The 14,722-nt window shown below is 38.1% G+C and overlaps 1 protein-coding gene across 14 annotated transcripts in view; it reads left to right on the forward strand.

Moving 5' to 3' along the window:
* NUMB (NUMB endocytic adaptor protein) overlaps nucleotides 1-14,722 on the forward strand; it is a 161,657-nt gene that overhangs the window by 62,101 nt on the left and 84,834 nt on the right. The window lies entirely within an intron of this gene.

The raw sequence follows: 14,722 nt of genomic DNA on the forward strand, positions 1-14,722 counted from the left end.
TTGTGGTGGATACGGTGGGGTAAAGAAGAGGGTAAAAAAAGGAGACTGAACTGCTGTAGGGGAGTAAATGAATATTTAATTACCTGAAATGATTTGATTAAAAGCTATTCATTTTGTACCATTTGAAGGGGTCTAAAATGTAGCAGTTCTTTATAGATCTCTTTAAACCTTAAAAAAAAAGAGGCCTAGGAAATTGCTAGGGCATTCATGCTAATAATCTAGAAAAGCCCTGTAGTTAAGGTTGTCAGTTAGCATTTCCTGAATAATTGTTTGTTTGTTTTTGCAGGATATGGTAAATTTATTTTAAAATTTCAGTTATAGTTTTATCAGTGTAGTACATTTCAGAATTTATAGATACTGAAGCAACAAAAAAAGAATGTTCAAACTATTTGTAGCAGGTGACTATAGGCATTAACTTTATCAAACTCATTTCAACTGTTATCCAATCTAATTTTAAGTACTCTCAGTATCACTAGCTTTAAATTTTAGAGGTGTGCTGTTTAGTAGAGAAGCCACTAGCTGATGTAGCTATTTAAATGTAAAGTAAATGAATTAAAACCGAATACAGTTTAAAAGTAGTTCCTCCGTCAAAGTAGCCATATTTCAAGTGCCTACTAGCAAATGTGTCTAGTGGCTACTATATTGGGTAGTATATTGCCAAATTCAGACTTAAATTGAAGAAAGTAGGGAAAACCACTAGACTTTTCAGGTATGACCTAAATCAAATCTCTTATGATCATACAGTGGAAGTGAGAAATAGATTTAAGGGACTAGATCTGATAGAGTGCCTGATGAACTATGGACGGAGGTTTGTGACATTGTACAGGAGACAGGGATCAAGACCATCCCCATGGAACAGAAATGCAAAAAAGCAAAATGGCTGTCTGAGGAGGCCTTACAAATAGCTGTGAAAAGAAGAGAAGCGAAAAGCAAAGGAGAAAAGGAAAGATATAAACATCTGAATGCAGAGTTTCCAAGAATAGCAAGAAGAGATAAGAAAGCCTTCCTCAGAGATCAATGCAAAGAAATAGAGGAAAACAACAGAGTGGGAAAGACTAGAGATCTCTTCAAGAAAATTAGAGATACCAAGGGAACATTTCATGCAAAGATGGGCTCGATAAAGGTCAGAAATTGTATGGACCTAACAGAAGCAGAAGATACTAAGAAGAGGTGGCAAGAATACACAGAAGAACTGTACAGAAAAGATCTTCATGACTAAGATAATCATGATGGTGTGATCACTCACCTAGAGCCAGACGTCCTGGAATGTGAAGTCTAGTGGGCCTTAGAAAGCATCACTACGAACAAAGCTAGTGGAGGTGATGGAATTCCAGTTGAGCTATTTCAAATCCTGAAAGATGATGCTGTGAAAGTGCTGCACTCAATATACCAGCAAATTTGGAACACTCAGCAGTGGCCACAGGACTGGAAAAGGTCCGTTTTCATTCCAATCCCAAAGAAAGGGAATGCCGAAGAATGCTCAAACTACCGCACAACTGCACTCATCTCACCCACTAGTAAAGTAATGCTCAAAATTCTCCAAGCCAGGCTTCAGCAATATGTGAACCGTGAACTTCTAGATGTTCAAGCTGGTTTTAGAAAAGGTAGAGGAACCAGAGATAAAATTGCCAACATCTGCTGGATCATTGAACAAGCAAGAGAGTTCCAGAAAAACATCTATTTCTGCTTGATTGACTATGCCAAAGCTTTTGACTGTGTGGATGACAATAAACTGTGGAAAATTCTTCAAGAGATGGGAATACCAGACCACCTGACGTACCTCTTGAGAAATCTGCATGCAGGTCAGGAAGCAACAGTTAGAACTGGACATGGAACAGATTGGTTCCAAATAGGAAAAGGAGTACATCAAGGCTGTATATTGTCTCCCTGCTTATTTAACTTACATGCAGAGAACATCATGAGAAACGCTGGGTTGGAAGAAGCACAAGCTGGAATCAAGATTGGGGAGAAATATCAATAACCTCAGATATGCAGATGACACCACCCTTATGGCAGAAAGTGAAGAGGAACTAAAAAGCCTCTTGATGAAAGTGAAAGAGGAGAGTGAAAAAGTTGGCTTAAAGCTCAACATTCAGAAAACTAAGATCATGGCATCTGGTCCTATCACTTCATGGCAAATAGATGGGGAAACAGTGGAAACAGTATCAGACTTTATTTTTTGGGGCTCCAAAATCACTGCAGATGGTGACTGCAGCTATGAAATTAAAAGACGCTTACTCCTTGGAAGGAAAGTTATGACCAACCTAGATAGCATATTCAAAAGCAGAGACATTACTTTGCCAACAAAGGTCCGTCTAGTCAAGGCTATGGTTTTTCCAGTGGTCATGTATGGATGTGAGAGTTGGACTGTGAAGAAGGCTGAGTGCTGAAGAATTGATGCTTTTGAGCTGTGGTGTTGGAGAAGACTCTTGAGAGTCCCTTGGACTGCAAGGAGATCCAACCAGTCCATTCTGAAGGAGATCAGCCCTGGGATTTCTTTGGAAGGAATGATGCTAAAGCTGAAACTCCAGTACTTTGGCCACCTCATGCGAAGAGTTGACTTATTGGAAAAGACCCTGATGGTAGGAGGGATTGGGGGCAGGAGGAGAAGGGGATGACAGAGGATGAGATGGCTGGATGGCATCACTGACTCGATGGACGTGAGTCTGAGTGAACTCCGGGAGTTGGTGATGGACAGGGAGGCCTGGCGTGCTGCGATTCGTGGGGTCGCAAACAGTTGTACACAACTGAGCGACTGAACTGAACTGAAGTGTGTGTTGGTTGGCAACCTTTTGGCTAGGGTAGGGTTGGGGAGTTTGTTCTTTTTGTGATCTTTTTTAGCAGGCACATTCATTCACTTGATGACTCAAAGTTCTAAGAGAGGCAGAGATTGAAATGTTCAAGCACTTTTCAAGTCTTTGCTGTATCACATTTTTTAATGTCCCATTGGCCAAAGCTCAAATTCAAAAGGTAAAGAAAATCAATTCCTCTTGATGGAAGAGTGGCGTCTTGATAGGAAGAGTAGCAAAGTCATATTGTAAAGGAGTGTGCATAAGGAATGGGAGAAATAACTGGCCATTTTTGTAGACAGTCTACTGCTGTTATTTTCTGGATAATACAAGTACCTACAGCTCTTTATTGGATTTATCATTCTCCTTCTGTTTTTTGTTTCTTTGTTTGGGTTTTTTTACTTTTGTTTTTATTATTGTTTTAAATAATTCAGTTATTTAATTTTACTCACATTTTCTCTTTCTAGTATTCTTGAGTCTTTCCTGTGTTACTGTGCTTTCATCTGAGATGATTTTCTTTCCTCTCAGATAATTTTTAAAAAAAATTTTTAAATTGAAGCATAGTTGATTTACAATATTGTGTTAGTTTCAGGTAGTGAATATTCACTTTTTGTCTGAAAGCACTTTTTATTTTGTCTTCACTTCTAAAGGACATTTTCGTTGGGCACAGAATTGTGGGTTGGTAGTTACTTTCTTTGAGCATTTTGGATATATCATCCCATTACCTTTTGACTCCATTGTTTTTGTTAGAGAAGTAATGTCTTTGGTTTTCATGTTTTTATTAAGGCTTTTAGGTGGTTTTCTTTATATCTAAGGTGCTTGAGTTTCATTTGTACTCTTGAGTCTGTAGCTTGATGTCTTTTGTCAGGTTTGGCATATTTCTTCTGATATTGCTTCTGCCCCACACTCTTGCACTCACTTTATCTAGGGGTCTAAGTATGGACTGGAAGAAACACAAGCTGGAATCAAGATTGCTGGGAGAAATATCAATAACCTCAGATATGCAGATGACACCACCCTTATGGCAGAAAGTGAAGAGGAACTAAAAAGCCTCTTGATGAAAGTGGAAGTGGAGAGAGAAAAAGTTGGCTTAAAGCTCAACATTCAGAAAACGAAGATCATGGCATCCGGTCCCATCACTTCATGGGAAATAGATGGGGAAACAGTGGAAACAGTGTCAGACTTTATTTTTCTGGGCTCCAAAATCACTACAGATGGTGACTGCAGCCATGAAATTAAAAGACGCTTACTCCTTGGAAGGAAAGTTATGACCAACCTAGATAGCATATTCAAAAGCAGAGACATTACTTTGCCAACAGAGGTTCATCTAGTCAAGGCTATGGGTTTTCCAGTGGTCATGTATGGATGTGAGAGTTGGACTTGAAGCAGGCTGAGCGCTGAAGAATTGATGCTTTTGAACTGTGGTGTTGGAGAAGACTCTTGAGAGTCCCTTGGACTGCAAGGAGATCCAACCAGTCCATTCTGAAGGAGATCAGCCCTGGGATTTCTTTGGAAGGAATGATGCTAAAGCTGAAACTCCAGTACTTTGGCCACCTCATGTGAAGAGTTGACTCATTGGAAAAGACTCTGATGCTGGGAGGGATTGGGGGCAGGAGGAAAAGGGAACGACAGAGGATGAGATGGCTGGATGGCATCACTGACTCGATGGACGTGAGTCTGAGTGAACTCCGGGAGTTGGTGATGGACAGGGAGGCCTGGCATGCTGCGATTCATGGGGTCACAAAGAGTTGGACACGACTGAGCGACTGATTTGATCTGATCTGAAGTATGTATATATTGGATCTTTTATAGTTTTTCTTGCCAAGAGAATTGGTCCAATACAATCTACTCTATAATAATTTGTAATGGATGTTAGATCTTTTTTTGCATCATAAATATCTGTCATATGCTGTTCAGTATTTTTCATCTTTTTTTCTCATCTGTTCTTCATCTATGTATTTTCTGTTGACCTGTTTTCTATTTCGTTTAGTGTCCAATCTGTTATAAGGATGTGTTTTATTATTAATTTTATATTATGTATTTTTTAGTTCTAGAATTTTAATTAGTTATTTTTCTCTTGTTGTACATTCCATTTCTGTGGTGAAATTCTCATCTACTTTGCTGAACATATTAAACACAGTTATTTTAAAGTCTGTGTCTAATAATTAGAATTTCTAGATCCCCTTTTGATCTTTTTATCTCGTCTTCTTTTTCTTGTGGCTTTCAGTCATTTGGTCTTGTCTCCTAGGATTGCTAGTAATTTAAAAAATGAATGTCAAACATTAAGTATGAGAAATGATAGAGGCTGTTAATGGTGATATTGTTCACTGGAGAGGATTTAATTTTCTTCTGGTAATAGTTAAAACTAGGAGCAGATGACCTTGATTCAATACAGGCTTGGGATGACTTGAGGCTTTGTTTTAGGCTTCCTAAGGGTTGGTTTAAATCCAGTTTCCCTTTAGTCCTGTCCTTCAGAGGTATCAAATAGAATTCTGCAGTGTTTGCCAGGGCCTCTCCATCTTGGCAGGCTCTGAACTATAAATTTTCTTTTCCTTGTATTGTGAGACTACCAAAAGTTCTACTTACCTTTTTTGCTTTAAAATAGGCACTTTGCTTGGTTTTTGGCCTCTTGCCCCCACACAGGTTAGGATTCAATAAATACCCTGAGGGCAAAAACAGTACAGCATGTTCAGACTTTTCTGTGATTGTCTTTTCTCTGAAATCTTAGCCCCTCAAATCCTGCTTGTCTGATAAGCCCTGAACTCTGATTTCTATGTCTGCAGGTCTGTGAGACTGCTGAACATTCTAGCTTGCAGCTAGTTGCCTCAAGAGGAGAAATCACTGGAGATTGTTAGGCTTAACTATGCATTTCGTTTTTTGCCTGTATTTTGTCTTCTCACATCCTGGCTTTCTTCCTTGTTTACTTTTTGTTTTTAAATTCAATTTTTAGTTTTTCTTGCCAAGAGAATTGGTCTGATACAATCTACTCTATAATTATTTGTAATGGATGTCTCTAGTTGTTATTAAAGCATTTATCAATATTATTAATTTATAATAATAAGGCATTATTATAATCAATTTAAAGCATGTATTAATCATTGCAATCAACTTGATGTATGAGTATCCTGCCTTTATGTACCTTATATTCTTTAGGGAGGAGAGCTACCAAGAACACATTTATTTATATTGTGATAAACAGTAGAGGAGACAAACAAGGTATTATGAGTTTATTGTAGAGTTTTAGTTCTATAGAGTTTATTGTAGAGGTTTAGTTCAGATGATATGGGTGATCAAAGATAGCTACTTTGAGAAAGTGATATTTGAGCAGAGCTCTGAAGTGTGAATGGCAACCCACTCCAGTGTTCTTGCCTGGAGAATCCCAAGGACGGTGGAGCCTGGTGGGCTGCCGTCTATGGGGTCACATAAGAGTCGGACACGACTGAAGTGACTTAGCAGCTGAAGTGTGAATAGAATTATTCAATATCTCTGAACCAGAATTTTCGTATGTGTTAAATACCAATAATAGAAGAATTGAATGAGCTCAACAAATGAATGATAAATTCATAAATGAATGATAAATGAGCTCAGTAAATGATGAACGTGCTCAATAAACGATGGGCTTTTTTTTACTATTATGGGCTTCCCTGATGGCTCAGATGGTGTAGAATCTGCCTGCAATCCAGGTAACCTGGGTTTGGTCCCTGGGTCAGGAAGATTCCCTTGAAGGGAATGGCTACCCAGTCAATGGCTACTCCAGTATTCTTGCCTGGAGAATTCCACGAACAGAGGAGCCTGGCTAGCTACGGTCCATGGAGTTTCAAAGAGTCAGACTGAGCAACGAACACTTTCACTTTTTACTATTTTACAACTATAAACCATGAACTTTGCTCTCAAGGTATCTGAACTCTATGGGACATGATGTACACCAATAATTACAATACATAAACAGTAATAAGGCCTTAAGCAGTGAAAAAAAGTGGTGATCAGAGGGAGCAGATGTTACATTCAGTTTTGGAGATTAGGACTATTTAATGATGAATGTAATATATGTACTAGACTTGAAGCTTGCCATTTCAAAAGCGAATTTAACATATAGCTATCTCATTTGTAAACTTTTACATTTTATCAGGCATAGCAACCAAATTTCTGATTTGTTCCCTTCATCCTACTCCACCTTATATCTTTCTGTGTCTCAGTAAACAACAACTCTGTCCTTGCAGTTGCTCACCCCAGCAACCTTAAGGTCATTTTTCATTCTTCACTTTCTCTCACAATGTTCATTCAATTCATCAGCAAAATCCTGTCACCTCCATTCTTAAGATACATCTTAAGATAACATGTCCTGGAAAATGTTGCGTATTGTGAATTTATTCATTTGGTGAAAGTGTTACAACTGCTTCTCCAGGTGTGGTCTCTTCTGGAGCTAGGGGCACAGATAGTGGATCACATACCTCTCTGACCTATCTTATCTCCACTTCTATCAGTCTGGTCCAAGCCACTATCACCTCTCACCTGGTTTAGTTTCAGTTCAGTCGCTCAGTTGTGTCTGACTCTTTGCAATCCCATGGACTGCAGTACGCCAGGCTTCCCTGTCAATCACCAATTCTCAGAGTTTACTCAAACTCATGTCCATTGAGTCGGTGATGCCATCCAACCATCTCATCCTCTGTCGTCCCCTTCTCCTTCCGCCTTCAATCTTTGCCAGAATCTTTCCCTTCAATCTTTTTCCAGGGTCTTTTCAGATGAGTCAGTTCTTCACATCAGGTGACCAAAGTATTGGAGTTTCAGCTTCAGTCCTTCCAGTGAATATTCAGGACTGATTTCCTTTAGGATGGACTGGTTGGATCTTCTCGCTGTCCAGGGGACTCTCAAGAGTCTTCTCCAACACCACAGTTCAAAAGCATCAATTCTTCAGTGCTCATCTTTCTTTATAGTCCAACTCTCACATCCATACATGGCTACTGGAAAAACCATAGCTTTGACTAGATGGACCTTTGTTGACAGAGTAATGTCTCTGCTTTTGAATATGCTATCTAGGTTGGTCATAACTTTTCTTCCAAGGAGCAAGCGTCTTTTGATTTCTTGGCTGCAGTCACCATCTGCAGTGATTTTGGAGCCCCCCAAAATAAAGTCTGTCACTATTTCCACTGTTTCCCCATCTGTTTGCCTTGACGTGATGGGACCAGATGCCATGATCTTAGTTTTCTGAATGTTGAGTTTTAAGCCAACTTTTTCACTCTTCTCTTTCACCTTCATCAAGAGGCTCTTTAGTTCTTCTTCACTTTCTGCCATAAGGGTGGTGTCATCTGCATATCTGAGGTTATTGATATTTCTCCCGACAATCTTGATTCCAGCTTGTGCTTCATCCAGCCCAGTGTTTCTCATGATTTACGCTGCATATAAGTTAAATAAGCAGGGTGACAATATACAGCTTTGACATACTCCTTTTCCTATTTGGAACCAGTCTGTTGTTCCATGTCCAGTTCTAACTGTTGACCTGCATACATATTTCTCAAGAGGCACATCAGGTGGTCTGGTATTCCCATCTCTTGAATTTTCCACAGTTTGTTGTGATCCACACAGTCAAAGGCTTTGGCGTAGTCAATAAAGCAGAAGTAGATATTTTTCTGGAGCTCTCTTGCTTTTTCAGTGATCCAATGGATGTTGGCAATTTGATCTCTGGTTCCTGTGCCTTTTCTAAAACCAGCTTGAACATCTGAAAGTTGACAGTTCACGTACTGTTGAAGCCTGGCTTGGAGAATTTTGAGCATTACTTTACTAGTGTGCGAGATGAGTGCAATTGTGTGGTAGTTTGAACATTCTTTGGCATTGCCTTTCTTTGGGATTGGAATGGAAACTGCCCTTTTCCAGTCCTGTGGCCACTGCTGAGTGTTCCAAATTTGCTGGCATATTGAGTGCAGTACTTACACAGCATCATCTTTTAGGATATGAAAGAGCTCACCTGGAATTCCATCACCTCCACTTGCTTTGTTTGTGGTAATGCTTCCTAAGGCCCAGTTGACTTTGCATTCCAGGATGTCTGGTTCTAGGTGAATGATCATACCATCATGATTATCTGGGTTGTGAAGTTCTTTTTTGTATTGTTCTTCTGTGTATTCTTGCCACCTCTTAATATCTTCTGCTTCTGCTGGGTCCGTACCATTTCTGTCCTTTATTGTGCCCATCTTTGCATGAAATGTTCCCTTGGTATCTCTAATTTTCTTGAAAAGATCTCTAGTCTTTCCCACTCTATTGTTTTCCTCTATTTCTTTGCATTGCTCACCGAGGAAGGCTTTCTTATCTCTCCTTGCTATTATTTGGAACTCTCCATTCACATGTGTATATTTTTGCTTTTCTCCTTTGCCTTCAGCTTCTCTTCTTTTCTCAGCTATTTGTAAAGCCTCAGCTGAGGAAATTCCTCTCTATTCCTAGTTTGCTGAGAGTTTTTATCAGGAATGAGTGTTGGATTTTGTGAAATGCCTTTTCGATATCTCTTGATAATGATCACATGACTTTTTAACCTCTTAATGTGATGGATTGCATTAAATAGTTTTCAAATGTTGAATCAGCCTTGACTAACCTGAGATTAGTCACTGGGTTGTTGTGTATAATTCTTATTATGCATTGTTGGATTTCATTTGCTACTATTCCTAGTCACATTTTTATTAACTAATAGTTTCATTAGACCCCTTCATGGCATACTGATCAATTGAAGCTTTGAAAAATAGCCATATATATTAGATGATAGCATTGAGGTCAGATTTTTTTCCCTCCATAGACTGAACTGGTTAAATTTAACAGGATGGAATTTAGAACACATTATGAAAGATTTTTTTAGAATCAGTTCAATATGCACAGTTAATGGCACAAACTGTCTTTTTTTAAATTCTGGCTCTGTCACTTAGATGCTGTGAAACCTTGAGCAGGTTATTTCATCTCTCCATTTCTCAGTTTATTCATCTATAAAAGGAGGGTACTGATGGTACTTATCATGTAACGTTTGTAATGTTGTTTTGAAATATAAAGTAATATACATTAATCATTTAAGACAATAGCTGGGACATAGTAAGGGCTGATTAACTGTTACCTGTGGTTATTATAAAGTTCTACACTTGAGGTTCAAACTCAGTTGTTTAGGATTTGAGTGGTATGATTTAGCACAACTGAGAAAGATTAGATATCTTAGTCTTTTGTTGACTGTAAACATAGGGGAGTGATAGTGTATTTGGATATGATAAAAATTAATGTACTTTAAAGTTCTAAGAGTGGTTAACAGGCCCGATTTTACCTCAATTTCCCAATGAAATTGTTTAAAAGAAAAACAAAAGAAAAGGAAAAACAAAAAAGCCCTTTGCCAGAAGCTAGGAGACATTACTTTGCCAACAAAGGTCCGTCTAGTCAAGGCTGTGGTTTTTCCAGTGGTCATGTATGGATGTGAGAGTTGGACTGTGAAGAAAGTTGAGCGCTGAAGAATTGATGCTTTTGAACTGTGGTGTTGGAGAAGACTCTTGAGAGTCCCTTGGACTGCAAGGGGATCAAACCAGTCCATTCTAAAGGAAATCAGTCCTGGGTGTTTATTGGAAGGACTGATGCTGAAGCTGAAACTCCAATACTTTTGGCCACCTCATGCAAAGAGCTGACCCATTGGAAAAGACCCTGATGCTGGGAGGGATTGGGGGCAGGAGGAGAAGGGGACGACAGAGGATGAGGTGGCTGGATGGCATCACCAACTTGATGGAAATGAGTTTGAGTAAACTCCGGGAGTTGGTGATGGACAGGGAGGCCTGGTGTGCTGCAATTCATGGGGTTGCAGAGTCGGACACAACTGAGCGACTAAACTGAACTGAACTGAGGAGAAATATGTAGTTACTTACAAAGTAGAAGATCTGGATTGAGAAAAACCAATCTAAATATTGGCTAAGATTCAATGAAGGAAGGAAAATGTTTCATGACTTTTTTCTCATGTTCTGACCTGAAGACATAGTTTAACACCAACTGAAAAATTGATCTGCACTTCTTTCTTCATGATTTTCAAGCTTAAGAAATTATTCGTATAAAAGTAACCTTTCCTTTCTCAGTGAGACCTAAACTGAACATGCTATCTAATATTGCAAACTATTTTGTTGAATTTTTTCTATAACTTTTATTTTTTAAGTGACTATACAGTTTCCTTAGGTTTATAGTTTATCTCTCCCACAACTAGAATTCTAAGTCTCATGAAGTCTTTTTTCACTGAAGCACCTAGAACAGTATGTAGGACAACATAGTTACTCAGTAAATGTTTGCTGAATTAGTTAGATGAACAAAATCTTAGACTGATTCTCAGTATATTACTGCTGCTGCTGCTAAGTCTCGTCAGTCGTGTCCGACTCTGTGCGACCCCATAGACGGCAGCCCACCAGGCTCCCCCGTCCCTGGGATTCTCCAGGCAAGAGCACTGGAGTGGGTTGTCATTTCCTTCTCCAGTGCATGAAAGTGAAAAGTGAAAGTGAAGTCACTCAGTCATGTCTGACTGTTAGCGACCCCATGGACTGCAGCCTACCAGGCTCCTCTGTCCATGGGATTTTCCAGGCAGGAGTACTGGAGTGGGGTGCCATTGCCTTCTCCAGTATATTACTAGTAAAAGCAATAGGAACTTTAATTCAAGTCAGGGGAGGAGCCTGGAGTTCTGCCTCCAGGTCCTGCCCTTTTCCACCTTGTGGCATCTAAGTAGCATGGTTTGAAAACTGTTTTGCAAGCAATGATCTATGAAGTTGCTGGAGTTGCCCATTTCATTTTATCCTTCTTTCTGTATCTTGAAATAGTAATTCCCAGAAAACATCTGGCCTCAGTGGAATGGTAGTAAATACATGTGATTGGCTACAGAATGGCTCATTTCCTATGGGAAATATACTTTCTAAACTGTAAAGCTCTGTTACAACCACTGGTTGAGAGAACTCCTGGTAACACTGCTACTGCTGCTGCTGCTAAGTCACTTCATTCGTGTCCAATTCTGTTTGACCTCATAGACAGCAGCCCACCAGGCTCCCCCGTCCCTTGGATTCTCTAGGCAAGAACACTGGAGTGGGTTGCCATTTCCTTCTCCAATGCATCAAAGTGAAAAGGGAAAGCAAAGTTGCTTAGTCGTGTCTGACTCTTAGCAACCCCATGGACTGCAGCTCACCAGGCTCCTCCGTCCATGGGAGTTTCCAGGCAAGAGTACTGGAGTGGGGTGCCATCACCTCCTCTGGTAACACTGCATATGACATCAGTTCAGAATATCAGAGGACATTATCATGCTAACCTTTTAGATACTAAACAAAAGAAAAGAAAAAATCAGCAAAGAAAATCAATAAAGTTGGGATAAAACCCTAAAATGTAAATAGAAACAAATCTAAAGTGTTTCAAATTATAGCATAAACACACTGAAAGGGGAAAAATAAGTATAAACACGCTGAAGGGGGAAAAATAAGTAACCCAAGTAACTTTTGAGCATCCTGTACTTTGAAACTCAAAAAGAGCTATAAACAAATAACCCTAATTTATAGGCTATATTTGTGATGGTATGAATTGGCAACTTTGAAACTATTTTCTATCTATATTAGGATTCAACAAATGAATAAGTATATTGAGGATAATGGGAGCCAGGTTTTTCAATTGTTGGAGAAGGTAGTTTTATATATATATATATAGAAGAAAAGACTCCAGTAAATCCTGTGATGTTGGATTTGAATTGGAAATTATGAACTCATGATTTTTAACATTTATTTATATAAAGATAGAAATATACATGTATGCATGTATACACTTATGTATCTTTCTCTTAGGGATGTGTATAATTGTATGTATAGATATATGTATATGCATGTACATACACATATGTGTATATGCGTACACATATATGTGTGTCTATATTCCAGCTTTGTTTGCTAAGAGGCCTTGAAGCAATTGCAGTGAACGTACCTAACTCCCATATGCTGATTTCTAAATCATTCTCCACTTAAAGGAAACCAGAGCTCTTTGGAGAAATGGCTGATCCCAGGAAGAACTGGGTCAGGGAAAGTACAAGAGGAGTCTGGAACATACTGTTGTTTCAGAAAGAAAGGAGGTAGTCAAAGAATGATGGGGATGTGTCAAAAGGAACAAGAACCAGTGTGGAGAAGCATCCACGGGCCAAATGAATGATGATAGTTACAGATTATAAACTATTGAAAAAATAAGAACCATACACATATAAGTAAATGAATAAATGACTTAAGTTGGGAAGAAGGGAAAGTTCTTCATTAAAATGGCTAATAAATATAGAACTGTTGGAATTAGAAAATGGCGTTTGGGAACAATTAAAATAGTACTCTCACCCAAGAATCCCCTGCAGGTACCAAACTATGGAGTAAAGTTTGATGAGGAATATGATATTTACATAGTCTCAAGACAATTCCTAACAATATATTTACTTATTACAGAGAGAAAAGCAGTAACTTCACGGTGCAGAATCTTGGCAGATACTCATTAACCAAGTGATCAAAGTTAGCATCACTGGTAATAGAACCTGTAACCTCTTGCGGCTTCTGATGTGATGCAGTGAGAAGCACCCAACATTACTTGTGACATTCCTACAAAAAATGCATAGCCTGAATTTAAACATGAGAGACCATCAGACAAACCTAAATTGAAGAACATTATACAAAATATTAAATGGTCTGTGTTCTTTAAAAATATCAGTCTTATAGGACACAGACTGAGAAACTGTTCCAGTTGGTTGGATTCTAAAAGAGGCATTACCACTAAATGCAGTGCATGATTCTGAATTGAATTCTGGACTGGGGAAATAGGTAGCTTTAAAAGACATTTTTTTAAGCAGTTAATGATATTTGAATATGGGCTGTAATTATATAGTAGAAATTTTAACATTGACACAATACTGATTTGGTTAGGTATACTAAGTGAATATCTGTATTCCTGGGAAACTATATGAAAAAAAATATTGAGGGCTAAAGTGCTAAGTGTCTGCAACTCACTCTCATGTGGTTCAGAAAAAAAATGTGAGGAGGAAAGAGACTGACAAAGCAAATGGGGTAAAGTATAAATAGTGATATTTGCAAATTTTCTTTAAGTTACATAAAAAATTTACCTAAAAATTCCTGAATTAAAATACTTGAGTTGTGATTGAACTGACTTGATCTTATTAATGATTTGTAGAATTCATGAAAAGGACAAAAAGTTATTCTCATCATTTAGAGAAAGTAGCAAAGCAAATGCTGATCAAGTAGAAAAACTCCAAATTATTAGGATATAGAACAGAAGGATTTTTTTGTTTGGATTTTTGTCATGGCTTAGTAACCTCGGGCATCTCACGTCCTATGTTCATTTCCTTAAACTTTTATGAAATAGGTCATTTAAGGACTTCTTAAACATTTCCTATTTAGCTAATTTTTTTTAAGTGCTTTGTAAAAATTAAATGACCTTTGTTCCAGACAGATCATTTAATAATTTTATTAAGAAAAATTGAGGGCCATTTTGGCCATTATTTGTTAAAAGGGGGTGTTTTGGGGGATAGAAGTTCTTTCTTTATTGAATCTTTGAGCTACAATGAATGCAGTCATTTTAATAATTATCTTTATGTAATATACCATTTTAATAATATAATTTACATTTTAAACTAATAACATTCATAAAAATGCACCTTGGTGATAGTATTGATGAACTCTTTTAACAAAATTATCCTATAGGATTTTTGTATAATTTCTATTTTTTCCTATTTTAAATTGACTTTTGTATTGTATTACTAAAATGACCCCTTCAAAGAAACACCTAACCTTATAACAGATAGATGTATTATTGGCAAATGCAGGTGTTGATAGAAATCTCATTATTCATTGTAAAATTATTTTATTGCGATTCTAAAGACAGCAGTAGTGACAGTTTCAGTTGTTTTGACTAGTGTAAAATTCCAG

This window comes from Bos mutus, chromosome 10 (genome assembly GCF_027580195.1).
Source record: "Bos mutus isolate GX-2022 chromosome 10, NWIPB_WYAK_1.1, whole genome shotgun sequence".
Taxonomy (NCBI): Eukaryota; Metazoa; Chordata; class Mammalia; order Artiodactyla; family Bovidae; genus Bos; species Bos mutus.